Source organism: Molothrus ater, chromosome 1 (assembly GCF_012460135.2).
Source record: "Molothrus ater isolate BHLD 08-10-18 breed brown headed cowbird chromosome 1, BPBGC_Mater_1.1, whole genome shotgun sequence".
Classification (NCBI taxonomy): domain Eukaryota; kingdom Metazoa; phylum Chordata; class Aves; order Passeriformes; family Icteridae; genus Molothrus; species Molothrus ater.
Window position 1 is genome coordinate 126,523,349 of NC_050478.2, and position 17,204 is coordinate 126,540,552.

Here is a 17,204-nt window from a genome sequence, read left to right on the forward strand (position 1 = left end):
CACTGTGTATTTAGGAACTATCTATTCTCAGTTTGCCTTAGCTTATCCTGGCCTCCTAATATCTGTCTCTAAATTAAAACAAAACAAAACAAAAACAAAGCAAAACAGAAAAAGAATAAATAAAAAAATACCCTAGATGTATCTTTAAAGCAATTATTTTGTGGCTGAGTCATCTTTATTGCATCTCAGCTACTCTTGTTAGTGAGAAATTATTGTTATATGTCTCTTTGTTTATTCCTGGGGGAAAAATCCAATGTTGCATTCCACATTATGGTAATGCAAACCTTCCATATTCTGAATGTCAGTGTAAGGACATTGTTCTCTTACACTTGTATATATATATATAGATATCAGCAAAGGAGTATAAAGATATCAGCAAAGGAATAGTGAATAGTTATAGAGCTTACATGATGCGTCTTCATTTATCAAAATGAGTTACAGAAAACTGCAGAGCAGAAAAAAAAATAGATGTTCATCCATGTTAGCTAAAAACAAACCAAAGATCAATCAAGTGCCATGTTAATTTTTTTAAACAGAAATGTTGCTAAAATCTGGATTGAAACCTCATAAAATGAGAAGACAGATCTTTTCCAGACAGATTAAAATCAAAATCAGTGCTTCAGCTTCTTTATGCTGATGAAATAGAATATAGAATAAAAATAGCCAGATATTTCTGGCACAAGTGCCATGCTTTTTTAAGTGGGTGATGTTACTGAAGGCTGATGCTACCACTTAGCAGAGGATATGAGTTTTGAATTCAAACTCTCTTTTCACCAACAAAATGTATTTGTCTTTGGACACCAGTCCACTTTCACGTCCAATGGTGTAAGCCAGCATGAATTCCAGTAAGCTCTAGACTGAAATTATTTTGGACTGACATCAAGAAGAACAAAATGTACCCTTCTGAAAGTGTAACCCAGAAACCACTGTCAGCTTTTTGTTTAGTCCTTTACCGAAAGCTCTGTGCTGAACCTGGCATCGTTTCTTTTATGAGAAGCCTCAGCCTCAGGACTGAGGAAAGGACATTAACTTTAGGAAGTATTAGAGCAGTCTGACCTGCAGGACAACTGGGAGAAGAGCAGCCCAGTATTTGAAGTGCAGTTCCTCTCAGAAGAGAAAAACTTTAAGTGTGACTAGGGAGAGTGTCCAAAGTGAGCCCAGCCTTTAGTCCATTGCCAAACTCTTTCAGACTTCAACTGATTTTTTTAAATGCAAACTAGTTCTGTTTATGTCTAATAAACAGATGTCTTCAACCCCAGTGAAGCTGTATGCTTTCTTAAAGGGCCAGTAATATATTCCTGGTTGTGCCAGATGCAAAAATGCCCCCAGCCTCCTTGTTTTCAAATTGTGTCTTCAGTGACACTCGTGTCACACTTGATTTTAATTAGGCAATACTGATGAAGCTAACTAACAGTTCATAGACCACAAATGAATAAACACTAAAAATGAGGCTGCTTTGTTCTACCCTGTGAATTTCTATTTTCAAAATAGAAATTCAGCTCAAGAAAGCAAACATGTCTTGACTTGCAACTGTTTCTTAGCTTCCCTTCAGACTTTAAGGGGGTTTATGAGAAAGATAAGAGTTTTGGGGGTTTAGTTGGGGCTGTTTGGTTTTATTTTTTTTTCCTGATATCCTCCTTTTTTATTTAAATTTATTTATTTTAAATTTTTTCTCTCAGAAACTACAGTGAGACTTTCTCTTTGCTTTCTGTTTCTGAGTGGACTTGGTTGCCATCTACAGAAGCTAAGGGCCACAACTGCAAGGGGGCTCCTGATATTTGCTCTAGAATTGTTTCTGTCTTTTATTTAATTGTCTTGTGGTAGGTACATGAAAAGTCTCAGGCCCATGGAGTGCAGCCACAGGATTTCTCTGTCACGACCTGGTGCTCTCCTTTTGGCCTCGTGTTCCTTGTTATGCTGTAGCCTGGCTTCAGCAGGAGCCGTGAACAGTTTTCTACCATAAATGTCTTCTAGTCTGCATGTTTTCTTGGCTAGGGCATGTGATTTCTAACTCTAAGGCTGATCCTAGTAATTTATTTTGAGGTCAGATATTTTCTCTCTGGAGAGAGTTAAAGAGAAATTCAAGGACTAAAGGTCTAAAAACAGATGATGAGAGGCATGTAAACTCTCACAGCTATTATCTAATAATATTAGCTATTATCTAATACATAAATAGGTAAGTGTATAGGTAAATATAACGACCATCCCTGATTCAGTGATTGCAGATGCTGAGGGAATATGAGATCAATGGACAGCAGATAATGGCTCAGGTTTTACACAGTATTGCCCATTGCCACTGTTGGAGAGAGAATATTGAACTGTTGGTTTGACTTGGTAGACCTTCTCTTTTAGGCTTTTATGGAAAAGTATGTTGTGTTTGCTGCTCTACTGAGATAGTTTAGATAATGGGTTTTCTGACTTTTTTTATGGTTCATAATGAATTTATAAATCAAATCAGTTTGATCCCAGGTCAGTGGGATTGTTTAAAATCCAAGTCCTCGATCAGTTCTCTTGGGACTGTGGATGAAGGCAGTCAGTGATCTCAGCAGGGAAGGTAAAAGGTCTTTATCCCCTAAAGGTATATTTGACTTAGAACTAAAACTGTGACAGTTAATGACAAGGTGATAGCTTGTAGAAACTTGGCAACAGGAAGAAAGATGTGGAAGAAATATTTTTCAGTCTTAATTTTATATGTAGTAATGATAGATATGTATGAATGCTGAATGATAGCATTTTAAAGATCTGTAATGAGATGAACAAAATTGTGTTTCTTCTGTATGTAAGTAACTGCAGTTCTGCTGATTATTTGAATGAGGCAATATATCTTCATTTTTACTCTAATTTTGGGTTTATTTTTTTCTTTCATGCTAACAGTGCAGCACAAGTATTTGGGGGTTTTGCCTACTCTTTCTTCCCCTCCCCTCCTGCTCCCTGGGGCTCCATCTGCCATAATTCAAGCCATTCCCACAAGTCCAAAGCTGCAGATGCTTTGCAATGAACAGCTGACTTGGATATTTTTTGGCATGTATTTTCAAGTGACACAGCCAGGCACTCTGAAGAAAATCCAGATGTTATTCTGAGAGAGCAAGTAGGTAGCACATGCATTCTATATAAGTATGTTAATTCTTATTCTTTCCCTGGTCAGTTTCATTCTTTTAGGTGTGATGCAAGAAGAAAGAGCAGATATGTTTTCTGGGAAGCCTTCAAATCCACTTAGAAAAGTAAAGATTTTTTACCATACTAGAACTGAAAAATATTGATATTGGTGTCGTATTAAGCAGAATGCTACTATTGTTGTGCTGAATAGACAGAGGAGATGGAGAACTCAGCTCCACAACAGAACTTCATGCCACAAATAATCTGATCATAAAATTATCTTTGCCCTATTGAAATGGCAAATAACTGATAAAAATATAGATAAAGGCTTCTTGAGCAAATAAAAATCATTTAAAGCTCATGGACTCTTTGCTAACAATGAAGAAAATGTGTGCATTTCAGCCTGGACTACTGTACCACCAAGGCATTATTCAAGACCAGTCTTGAATCTTAGGATCAATTTTTTTAAGATCTGGAATAGGACTCGAAACATAGAGCAGGCCAATTTTAATTTCTTTAGTGCAATATCGTGGAATCATAAAATGGTTTGGGTCAGAAGGAACCTTAAAGATCATCTAGATTTTTAGAAATAAACTGTCCAACGAGTTTGATAGGTTAGAAAGTCAGCATTATTTTATTCAGCATTGTTGGTGCATGGGGATAACTCCACCTAACATACACAAACACTTTCAAAACTTTTCATTATTTATACATTCTACCAAACAAATTAATGTTCATTGGCTCATTAGTGTTCATAAATTACGTAATTTTCTTTATCAATTAGCATTCTCTCTTCTATTGGTTATTGATTTCTCACTTCTTATGCTAATTAGTCCACCCAGGCTGGGTTTCAGGACAATTGCTGGATTGTCCTAGTTAGTTTCTTTTTTATCTCAGGGCTCTGATAAATATCCTTGTGATCCATGAATTCTGCATTTCTTGTGCCCCATTTTAGCAATATAGATCTCTCCCAAGGCTTTGTTAACCTCCTTCCAGGTCCAGAAGCATATCAAGTTGATTACAACTGCTTTAGTAAAGCTTAGAGTTTCATTAATTTTCCCAAACTGTCTTTCCACAATAGCAGCTTATCACAAACCTTGCTAAATGCTGGCTACAATGGTATGTGACAGAGTGGATAATTGCACGGCTTATTATTACTTAAAGCAATTAATTAGAAAATTAATCAAAACAATTAATTAAAAAAGTTATTAGGAATGTTGTATCATTTACTGTGCATGGTATGGTACAAAACGAGCCATTAATCATGGCAAGGGATAAGACACTACTGTGTTAAGGTTAAAAGGATTTTCCAAGGTTTTCCCCCACTGCTGCATAGATGCCTTTTTAAAGAAATACAGCTTGTTCTGTAACAGCCTGAAGGACTAGGTCAGCATATGCCAGAAAGAAGGGCAATGCACAGCTGGCAATTTTTAATTCTTGTGTCTATATGTGTCTTTAAAGTTGAGAAAGCATGGCTGAGGAAGGAGTCACAAGCCTTCTTTGACATAACTGTGGTGACCAGATGGGAGCTCCCACCCATCTTCTCCACAGATTCCAGGGATCATCACTATTAAGGAAACTTCCCCCTCTAACCATCCAGGACCCACCCTGGCAGTCACTGCCACACCAAACCACCTGAGCTGGGACTGAGGCCCCTTCATGGCTACACACCATACACTCCCACAGTCAGAACAGGTTTCCTGACCAGCTGGACCCTGTGTTCCCCAGAACAGAACATAAGATGTGGGGATCCTTTAAATAATTTTATCTTGGTGGAAAGTTCAATAACAAATTAACAATTAAATAACAAATTAACAGCCTGAGCTGGTGCCTCCCAGAAGGGACCTTGAACAAAGGCACTCCTGGGCTTTTATACCCTCACAGTCCAAGTCCACAAAAGCCTGGGGGTCACTGGTGCCTGCTGGGTCTCTGAGTGTCTGGTGCCCTGGCCAGGCTGCAGTCCCCGTGGCATTTGTTGTGCGCGTGCTCCTCAGCAATTGTCACCAGCCCTTGTCCCCAGCTGTGCCCACTGAGATCCATGTGTAGTCACTGAAATGAAATGGATGGAAATGCATCTGTGTTCAGCAGTTTATAAACAACAGCACCTCAGAAACAAATGAACACCATGTAGTGTACTGCTACATTTTATTAATCTTCAGAATGGAACTGAGACTGACCTCTAAGTGCAGGTGCTTTGTTAGATTTTGCAGCTGAATTTGTAGATCTTGCTGAGGTGAAGCTATCAGACACCACTGCCTTCACCTTGTTGGTGAGCTGCCAGAAGGCACATAGAAACTTTAGTGAATTACCATGAGTCTGAGCAGGCACAAATCTGTAAAAATGCAGTCTTGTCCTGTGTCCTAAAATATTAACCCATTTTTTGAAAAAATTCATACTGGATGCAGATGAAGATAAAACCAGACATATTCCAAAATTTTCATCCCAAGCTGAAGAACAGTATGATCTTGAAGTATCAGGAATCCTTCCCTTAACCCTCTTGGAAGTTATCTGATGTAATCAGAAGCACGGACTCACAAACACTGTTAGTGAATTCTCTACATGGGTAGATATTATTTAACTTTAGACCCTCAGACCAGAGCACATCTAAAATGATAGAGATATAAGTGTTATAAATCTAAAATGATATAGATATAAGTGTTTTACTTATGTCTTTAATAACTGCTTAACAGCAGCGGTAAGACATGGTATGGTGTATGCATTGAACTAAAAAGTGGCACTTGCACAGGACACTGATCTTGAGAAGAAAGGAGGATGTCTCACAGGCTATGCCCAGCTGTGTCTATAGAGTTGCTCAGTTATACACCCTACAGGGAAGCATATGACACATTCAGATAATTAGTTGAAAATTAGACACCTGGATGAATCGGGACAGTGTTTTCTTTGTAAATGTGGTCACAAAGATACTATTTTATTTTTAAAACCAGGACTTATACATGAGCTCTCCTTTACTTCCCATTTGGTGTGTGTAGATAAACCTGTTGCCTTCTTGGGGAATAAGTCCTTTTTCCTGACTTCATGAAAAAGAATAATTGGAAGGGCAGTTTTTCATTAGAGGGTGACAACAACAACTCAAAAACTAGTATAAGCTTAATAAGCCCTTGACTTTCTGAAAATCTCCACATTTTTTCCAAGAGTATTATTTGAACCAATCCTGGATTTCAGGATCATGGAAGAGATAGAAAGCATATGTACAAACATGAACTTCTCAGCAGCATTGGAAAACATCAGCTGGGACTCAATGCTTTACATATTCAAAGCCATTTCGATGCCAATTATGCACATTTTTGCTTAGAAGGCTGAGAGCTTCATAATTGTTACTTAGTTTTTTAAAGAAAATGCCAGGTTTTTAATTTTTGTCCTTTTTTTTTATTTGAAAAAAATACTATTTCTACTCTGAGTTCTTTATTTCAGTTAATGATTCAAAGATACATGATTGCAAATTTCTAACCAGAATTGAGGTAAGATTGATATCTGTTAATTGGCAAAAGACATTTTAAATAAACCCTCCAAACGTACATGCCCAGTTTATATAAATAACAAGTTAAAAGGATTCTTTTGATGAGAAATATTTGGCAGTGTGAAGCATAAGAGTATGACATAAATATCAGAGCTGGTAACAATTCAGTGCTGTTTTCACAATATTTTTTCAAAGTTGCCAATTTATTTTTCAGCACATACTAATTTAATCTGAATTTATTGTTGGCATGTTAGTGGACATAAGTTGCAGGTTTTAGGTTTCAGAGGCAGGTAGTGACCTGTGTGAGGAGACCATGAACTACACTGTGATGTTCACAGCTTCTTCCAGCTCACTCTGAAGCCCTCAGGTGCTTCTGGGTTAAACTAAAGTTTTAGAAGCACAACTGCAGCTCCTGGGGACAAGAGATGCACTTTGGAGCAGGAGATACTCTGTGCTGAATGAAGGGAGTACAGACACTGCAGATCCTGTGAGCAGCTCAGACTGGTGCAGGTACCTGTTAGGAGCTGTGGCTCATCATCTCACTGGATGGATCCTGATGGATTTAATAGAATCCAGGGCAGAAGGAAGGAAAATACAGACTGAGAACAGAGTGGGGTAGGGGCTTTTATGGAGGATTTTTTTTGTGTGCGTGTCCTTTTTCTCAACACCAGACTTGGCAAGCAGAGATTTGTGTTCGTTGGCACTCCAGCAAAAGTTGCCAGATCTATACTTTGCCCACAACCATGCAGGTTGAAATAGACAGGTAGAATTGATAGGCCTGAGGTCCCAATTTTGCAAATTATTTCTCTGTGTGGGTTTGTTTTGCAATATTCCTGAAAATTATTTTTCAAATTTGTTGAGTTCTTGTGGGAAATGTTGAAGGCAGCCTACAAAGAAAAATTAGCACCCATCAGATGAAAAATGATTCATAAACCTCTTGCTTGTGGAGTTGTGCCAGCCTGGGAGAGTTTTCAGGATTGGTGCTGATGTTCATGGTCTCTTACTTAGGATCAAAGAAACAGAAATATATATCAAAAAGTTTGTAGCAGTAGAAAAAAGTCATGTTGAGCTAACATATGATGCTATAGAGAATAGTGGCAGCCTGTTTTAGTCATATTTCAAATGAGCACAGCTGCAGTTTTAATTTCAAAACTCTCCATATCCTCAGATGGTTGACATGACAAATAGTGCCAAGATGAGGGAACTGCTGACAACACTCAGGCTAGAGAAGTAATAAAAAGGTCCTGAGCAGATTAGGACTTTGGACAACAATTATTTTTTTCCTACAATCTGAAAAAAAACCATAAAGCTACCTTTATAAGGAGGCAGTAAAGGAAATGAACTGTGTTGGTTTTGTTGGCAGCTTAACATTTATTTTGGTTACTTCCTTGAAATTTTTCTGAGGTGTGCAAATATTTCCAGGTCATTTATTGTCTAAAAGGATGCATTTGGCAAGAGCGTTGCAGAAACCAGTGAGTTCCAATCTTTGATTAGAATTGGAAAAACAGCATTTAAAAAGAAAGTAGTGAAACTACTTCTAATAAGGAACTTATTTGATGTTTCCTTTTCTCTATCTCAAAATTTATGTCAACTGGTAGCTAGTAATATTTTTTGCAGAGTTGAATGGCAACCTAGAACAGAAACAGATGCTTCATTTCACAAAAATTAAAGTTTTTAAAGGCTCCTGTGCTACAGGATCTTTGATGATACCCTTCTGTCTCTTTGGTAAGATTCAATTCAAGTCCATTTAACTATAAGCCTGTTTTTAAGGGTGCCTTGGCTGAACATGCTGTCCTTGAGTCACATGCCTTAGCAGAGCCAGTGCAAACCACGGCTCCCACAGTCCACAAGGCAGTGCTTGAAGACATGAGGGGGTTTCTGCAGGTTTGCTGGCTCAGCAAGTAGGAATTCCTGTAACTTGTCCCAGCTGTGGGGTATTGCAGTGCTAATCCTCTTCTCCAGTATCAGTCACTCAGGTGACTGCTGAGCCCACAGTGTTCTGCAAGGAAACGTGTTTGCACAGAGCTGGAGTTCAACCCATCGGTCTGTGTTGGAAAGCAGTCAGAGAGAGGTGTGTTGGTAGGAGGAAATGTATGAGGGAAAGTGGTTTTCCCATCAAGAAGATTTTCATGTTTTGATTTCTTCCTCAGATTTTGCAAAAAGACCAAAAAAAAAAAAAGGGCCAAAAGATTCATGTGTCTGTGTTCCAAGCACTGTTCTCTAGCACTCTTCTTGCTCACTAGACATCTGTGTATAGATCACTTTGACTAGATGAGATAGATGAGATTATTCTTATAAAAAAATAGTGATAAGAGATAAGAGAGGAATTTCTCTTGATGTTGAGAAATAGTAACATCACACAACTAGTGGTGGAGCCATTCTGCTGCTTTCTGCTACTTCTTTTAGGAGCCTTCTGGAGATCCTGAGCCTTTGAGGGAGAGACACATATTGAGCTCCAGCTGGAGAATTGTCAGAGAATGCCATAACACGTTTTTGTCATGACCTTAAAAAGAGAAAGGAATTTGTCCCCAAAGCAAAACAAATTAAATGGTCAGTGGCAGAAATACCTTCATGAGAAAAAGCCAAAAGCTGTGGTCATGCTGCTGTCTGCCCAGACTACAATAAATGGGAGTTCATCCATCCATGTCTGTGAAGAGGATGTGGGTGGTCATCGAAGTGTCACAGACAGGATACTTTTCATAACTGAATCTCTAACTCTCTCATCCATGAGATCTGGAGATCTGGGAAGGTCAAGACGTTCCAAAACAACCAGGCCTGTTTAAGCAATCTGCAGTTTGCTGCGCACGCTGTGAAGGAGGAGTTTGGCCACCCTGAAAGTGCCCTGTTCACTTCCCTTTTGCATGAGACACACAATTGTGCTCTTCTGGATATCAGCTGCAATTGATTGTCTATTGCAATACTTAGAATAGCTGTGATCTTTGCTTAAGATTAATGCTACATGTTCAAGCAGCTGTCAAATTTGAAGAATTTAACGTTTTCAAAATCTTCAGTTCCTGCATGAAATCCTCAGTCATGGCTCATGGTACTTGCTTTCCTGCATTTTTCCTGACTTGCTATCTGGTCATAAAATTGTCCTACCCTCTGTCCTTTAATTCAGGCTCTCTGCACAAAATAAGTGTAACTATTCAGACATTGGACAACAAAAATGTTTATAACAGTGGAAGATACCAAGATGTTAACTAAAACAATAGGAAAGATGTATTAGCTCAAAGGTGCATTAATAAATGCAATATTAAATAAAGCTGAACCTTCAAGAGATAAATATTTAAATCAAGCCAGAGATGGCTCAAATTGTATAAAGCTTTGAGGGAGTATGGAGTGTTTTGTTGAACAGAGTTCTGCAATGTGAATGGTAAAATTTGCATTAAACTGTATGCAGATTTCTCTGTATCTTAAAGCTGAATAGAAATAAAAAAAAAGATGTTTTGCTTTGTTATGTAAACTGGAAGACAGCACAGCACTCAGAGAGTTTGACTAACTCTTGTTTGCCCTCCATGCCTGTAACAAGTGTTGCCAAGAGAATAGCAGCACTTCATTTCTTCCTAGTCTGTCCAGACCCTTCTGGATAAGACACTTGTGAAAAAAAAGCCACCCCAGAGGAGAAGGAGGGCAACAACATTCCAAAACTCTGAGCAGAAACATTTTCATCCTTGTTAACATGAAAACTATGCCCAGCATGTTCTTCAGCTTATTATCATCATTTCCCTTGGAAACTACAGAACTACAGCCCATATGAAGAAGAGGCCTCTTACCCAGAGAAGGCCTGGCAAGACCTCGAAGAAAACTGAGAAGGGAACACAGGCTTCATCTCCATCCCTGCAGAAGGCCACGGACTGTTTAGGGACTCCTGTGGAGCATGTTATTGGAGAGGGGCACGATGCAGATAGAGCAGCAGCAAAGAGCTGTGTTGGAGCCCCTTCTGTTACAGATGTCAAATATTGCCTTTAAAAGTGTGAAAATTATTCCTTTTTAATAAAAGTCTTTTCCACAACATTCTCTCTTATTGCCTTCAAGAGACAGAGATAGGGGCTATTTCAAGCACGTCACCTCCTAAGATTTCCTGAACACCCCTTTGTCTGTTCTCCTGATTTTAATTTTTAGCATTTGTTTAATTGTCACTCTTTTGTTTCAAGAGTACTATCCCAGTTTTTTATTAATGTAATAGATTTCTGAAAGAGTTGTTTGGAAAGATCAATATTTTATTATTATTTTTTACTTTGAACAAGCAGATTCCCATTCAGCATGTTCTTACTTACAGCCATTTTTGTTCAGGTAGGAATAGAAATCCTTAGAACTTTTTTTGGTTGTCTGGGATTTCTTCTTCCTTAGTCTCAAGTCTTGTGAAAAAAATACTGCTGCATTCATCTATCATACAATGCTCTTAACTAGAAATGTATTAAATATTAATAATGTTATTATCTACACATTAATGAAGATACAATGATTAACTCTCTTCTGCACACTGTGATTCATGCATTTGTGGGAGCTTGCTGAGGGACGTAGCTTACCAACCTTTCTTATCCTGGCATATCATCGAGGTTGCCTAAGGCTTCTGCTCTGTGGTTTGTGAAGCCTTTGGGCTCTAATGCCAGCTCTGAGTTGCTCTTGAGATGTCCCACTATTCGATCTAGTCCTGTCCAGTTAATTTTCAGTTACCAGACCTCCTTTTCTAACCATCATACACTTTTCTGGATGAGCTGCCATCCAGCTTCACTACACTGATTTGCTGTTATTTTCCACAGGAAGACATCAGGACTCTCAGCAGTCCAGAGGAAGATTACTGCTAGTCTTTCATGCTTAGTCAAAAGGAGTCTTCATCTTCATCCCATCTGTAATCTCTAAACAGCCTGTCACTCTTCAGCAGAGTATAACAGAACATTATTACCTAACTATGTTCTATGTTCAGGTATGACTGTTTGCTAACAGCTTAACAGTTTTACACTCGAAGTTTAACTGATTAATTTTCACTAAGAACCCACATCACCCAAACCTTCAAAAGATCTTCTCAAAGGAACAAGATCAAAATAAACACTTTTCAGAATTGAGGCAGTTCATCAAAATTGACCACTGCTTCTTTTGACAGTAATCAAATAAAAATTTGTGGATAAAAGGCATCCTTTGGAGGCAACAAGGTTGCTTGATATTTTAAATGAAAATCTATCTATTAATAAAGAATTTTAATTCATTCTGCCTAAATTTGTATTATAAAAGAGCCCTTCCTCTGCAAGTAATAATGAGGAAAGAACACTTTATTCCTTGCCCATCACGTTATAAAAATATGGTAAAGACAGCAGTTGCACGTGCCAAAGTTGGTTCTGAAGTCGCTCCTGCTGGACTTCAGAATTTTTGTGAATTTAGATTCAGTTTCTGCACAAAATAAAACACAATTTCTACTTCCCTCATATTAAACATTAGCTGGAAAATCAAGTATTTTTTGACTGAAGAAAAATTTTCTACATCTTAAATAGAGATGAGTGATTTTTCTGTCATAGCTTTTAGTAAAAAAACAATGCCTTATTTACAAAACCACTCTGGCACAGAAGAGCCAGATCCATTAAATCCAGAATAAACCTCAAATAAAACTTACCAGATTGGGGGGTCTTGCATTAATAGAATACATACATAGCTACATATCTATACAAACATAAAATACAAAAAAAAAAAATCTAGGAAAAAAAATCTAGGAAACCTTCTCTGAGGAATTTTTTCCAAGAAACTAAAATGCATAATAATGTTCCAATTAGAAATTCTGAGTTACTATGGGAAGCTGTTCTCTTGGCACTGCCATCTCGGCCAGAGCCAAGCATAAGAGTTACTGCATAGATATTGCGCAGCTCTTTTGTTTTTTATTAATTTTCCGGGGATAGTTCTAAGAAACATTCTGATTTGAAAACAGGATTAGCTTCTGATGGGAAATGGCCCTGCAGGGTGGGAATAACAGAGACGCAAATCTCGGGAGCGCCCGGCGGCGGAGCGCGAGTGCCGCCCCGAGGCCGCGGGAGAGCGGGGCGCTGCTGATGCTGATGCTGCTGCTGCTGCTGCTGGTTCTGCTGCTGCTGCTGCTGGTTCTGCTGCTGCTGGTTCTGCTGCTGCTCCTGGTTCTGCTGCTGCTGCTGCTGCTGGTTCTGCTGCTGCTGCTGCTGCTGCATGTGCTGCTGCTGCTCCTGGTTCTGCTGGTTCTGCTGCTGCTGCTGCTCCTGGTTCTGCTGCTGCTCCTGGCCCTGCTCTGGCTTCTGCAGTCGCTCCTGCTCCTGGTTCTAAAGCTGCTGCTGCTGCTGGTTCTGCTGCTGCTGCTGGTGGTCCTGGTCCTGCCACCCCACCGCAGTAGGGCTGTGCTATTCTGTTCATCTCCCAAGAGGAGCACAGATTTATGGAGGCCTTTCCACCCCTTAGGACCTTTGCATGTGCTTTGTGTTGGTGATGCAAAAAGGTTGTGGGTTTTAAACTTTTCACATCTCTCCATCTTATCAGGCACAGAGGAAAACAGTCCTGCAACTTTGTGCTTCTGCAGACTAGGGAAAAGGACCTTTAAAGCAGTTTAAGGCAACATATGCAGGCACATAATTTTTTAATGAAATGTGAAATACTTCACATCAGAAGAAAAGTCATTATCTTCCAGAAACTCTGGCTCCCTGATTTTCAAACTCTTGCTTTCCAAACTTAGCAGCACAACAGAAACATCAAAGTGACAAAACATCTGCTGCAAGTTCCTGACAACCCATATTTACAAGTGTATCACTGTACCCCACCTAAATTAACCAAAATTTAATATGCTAGATGTTGAGCCTTGTTTCTAAATTAAATTTCCTTCCTTAGTTGAATAATGTAAAATATGTGTGCAAATACTTCTACAAAACTGATTATAAATAGCTGACAATACACAGGCATAAGAAAATCTAAATCATAAAACTATTTGAGCTGGAAAATACCCTTAAAACCATTGAGTCCAACCATATACCTAACACTGCCAAGTCCACCATTAAACCATGTCCCTAAGTGCCTCATCTAGACTAAGCCATGTCCCGAAAAGTTGCATCCACATGTGGTTCTTTACAAAGGAAAAATGTAATCCTAAAAGGATGTTATATTTCACATGAGGAAATTTTTCATACTCTGTGTATTAATATTTTTATACCCCTGCAGAAAAACCTAGGAAATCTTCCTTGAGCAGTTATTTCTTAATGGAGGCATTTTTTGTTTTCTATGTCTGAATGGTGGCATATATCCTCCTATATTATAATACCTGTTTTGTAGAGATTGTGTATTCTTTTAATTGAAAAAGTCATCAGATCAGTACATAGATTTAATTATTTCTCAAAAAATATAGAAATTTAGACTTGAAGATTGGTGTAGGTCTCTTCCAGCTGAAATAGTCTGTTCTATTCTATTCTGTTCTGACTGAACTGAGCTGAATGTTCTTTGCAAAATAAATGGGTTTAATGGTAAGTAATATGGTACTTAAAACAGTATTTTAAAATTCAGTAAGATTAGATTTAAGGAGATACTGAATCAATTCTGACTTGGATTTTTTTTTGTCACTTTAATATTTTATTACCTGGTCTACAATTTGGGAAAAAAGCTCTACAGCTAAAAAATATTTGCAAAAATCAAATATAAATTAAATATAGCATATTTTCCTTTCTTTAGCTGCTTTTAGTTCAGCTATGAGCATTTAACATAAGTTGCCATCATGTGTTCCTAAAGAAAAATTGCTTATACTGCTTCCAGGGTTTCTGGGAGCTCACATTTGCCAGATGTGTGTTTAAAGAAGCATAATATCCCAGTTAAAAGTGCTGGTGAGAACACTTACTTTACAGTTCTACCTTTTTCCTCACTAGTTACTCTCAGCTGGCCATGAATTTTTAGTTTTGTGAGAGTATTAGAAATCTTTTACATTTCCAAGACTAAAATGGATTGAAAGATTTAAAATTTTCATTTGCAAAAGCAGGGACATAGGCTTATGGACAGAATCAAAGAACCAAGGAGTAGTTGAGGTTGGAAGTGACCTCTGGAGATCCTCTAATACAACCACATGCTTAAAGCACGGTCAGCTAGACCAGAGTGCCCAAGACTGTGTCCAGCCAGGTTTTGAGTATTTCCAAACATTAAGAATCTACAATATCTCTATTGGAACAGGTTCTTAAAAGTGTTCAAGAACATTTACAACTTAAAAAAACACCAAAGAAACCTACCCTTTTTCTAAGTCTAAATGGAATTTCTTTATTTCTGTTTGCTCCTGCTGCTTCTTGTCCTTTCACTACACACCACTCAAGATTCTGGCTATGCCATTTTTATTCCCTCTTTTCGAATATTTACTTCTGTTTACAAGATCCTTCTGAGCCTTCTCTTCTACAGGCTAAACAGCACAAGCTCTCTCAGCCTCTCCTTGTAGAACAGATGCTTCAGTCCCTTACTCATAGGATCACAGAACATCCTGAGCTGGAAGGGACACAAAAGGATATCAAGTCCAACCCCTGGCCTCTATGGGACAACCCCAAAAATCACATAATTATATTCCTATAAATGTTCTTTCACTGGACTCACACCTTGATGTTCATTTGCTCCTTTGCAGGGAAGGCCAGTGCTCAGGATGTGCCTCACGAGTGCTGGGTAGAGGGGCAGAGTCACCTCTGGCAATCAGTTGTTGATTCTTTTCCCGAGGTAGAACATGATGCTGTTGACATCCTTCGGTGCAAAGGCACATTACTGACTCATGTTCAACAAGTTTACCATCCTAACTAAAGTCAAAATAAAAAACATCCATTGCTATCTTCTTGCCCATAGAACCACTCATCGTGGAAAGGTGTCAGGTTGGTCAAGCATGATTTTCACTTCATAAGCCCACGTTAACTTCTTACCTTTATGTCCTTAAAATGTTTGACAGCAGTTATAGGGTTTATTTGCTCCATCATTTTCTCAGTAACTGAGTTAAGTCTGAACAAGCTGTAAATCCCCAGATAGACCTTCTCACTGTTCTTTAAGAGAGGACTGACATTTACTTTCTTCCAGGGCTGACACGTACTTTCTTTTGGTCCTCAGGAGCCTTCCCCAGTTTCATCTACTGCTGCATCCCATGGACTTTCATATACCATTTGATCAAATGTTGCTTAACCTAGTCCTCCTCCATAGGTAAGTTTTCCTTGCTCCAGACTTTCCCATATGCCTCAGGGGCCTGGATTCCTGAAGGCTGGGCATACCAGTGTAGTCCAAGGCAAATAAGGTATTAGGCACCTTGATCCCATGCCCTTTGTCACCTGGAGCCCTATTCCATTCAGAAGTGGGTCTATGTTTCTCATAATCATATCTTCATTTTGCTACCAATAAATTGGTAGAAGCCTTTCTCCCTGCTCTTTATCCAGTTCACCAGATTTAACTCTAGAAGTGTTTGTCTTGCCCATCTCTGCATGCTCAGACTGTTTTTATATTCCTCCTGTTTCATCTGTTCTTGCCTCCACCTCCTCTATGATTTCCTTTAATACTTGCATTTTGTTAGAAAGTTCTTGTCCATCCATGAAGTACTCCTGCCTTTGCTTGGTTTCCTGCACTCGAGGATGATCCATCCTTGAGCTTGGAAGAGGTGATCCTCAAAAATCAACCAGCTCTCCTGGACTGCTCTTCTCTCCAGGACAGTATCACATGTTATTTCTCCAAGAAGGTCCCTGAAGAGGTCAAACGTCTGCTCTCCTGAAGTTGAGGGTTGTGATTGTACTATATTACATTGTGTAATCCCCTGCTCTCTACCTTGATCTTTCTCCTATGGAAACAAATATACTTGGACCAGAGAGTAGATGTATCTCATGCTGGTTACTGCATACATATATTCTATTGAAATTATAATATTTCCTTTTTTTCCTGTTTTAGATTTGTCTATTTTGAGACCTTTGATTCATCTACGATCCAACTACCTTTGTACTAGCTAATGAGACTGATACTGCTTTAATAAAGAAAAAAAATTACATCCATGGTAAATGATGGATGAAAGAAAAGCCTTTTACATAATTTTTATGCTCTTCTTAAATCTCAGTTCCATTTCGAAGCTCATAACCTAAACACAGGTGTAAATCAATAAAAGATTGCCTTTCTCCTTAAAGTGATGAATGTGTTTTTGGCAGGCTGACACTGAGGACTGTCTACAGAAAGCCAAAGCTGATGCTTTTTCCCTGCTTTCTGTCTTCTTAACTTTTGCCACAACTTTGTTCATTCTGGTAACACAGGATGAGTGCACAGGTGACACAGATATATGTCAGAAAAACTTGTCTTCAGAGCAAGGACATTGGCTGGTCTAAGTATTTAACAATAATTGTGCCATTAAGAATACAACAGAAGGTAACAGGGAAAATGAAATTTTCATGTAGAAATGTACTTGAAGAAATAGAAATGAGCCTGAGGAAAGTTAAATCCCTTTCTTTCCTCTCAATTTTTCAATGTCAAGGACATATGAAAGTCAACGGGGGGAGAAAGTCTAGTATAAAACAATGAAAAAAGCTTTGTTTAAGGATGCTTCTTTTGTACTTTCCCTTTCAAAAATACTAGGAAAAACTGAGGAGAGAATGTCATTCCTCTGTTGCCACCGCCTGGGGCGTGGCGTCCCGGGTCGAGGACGGCTCGG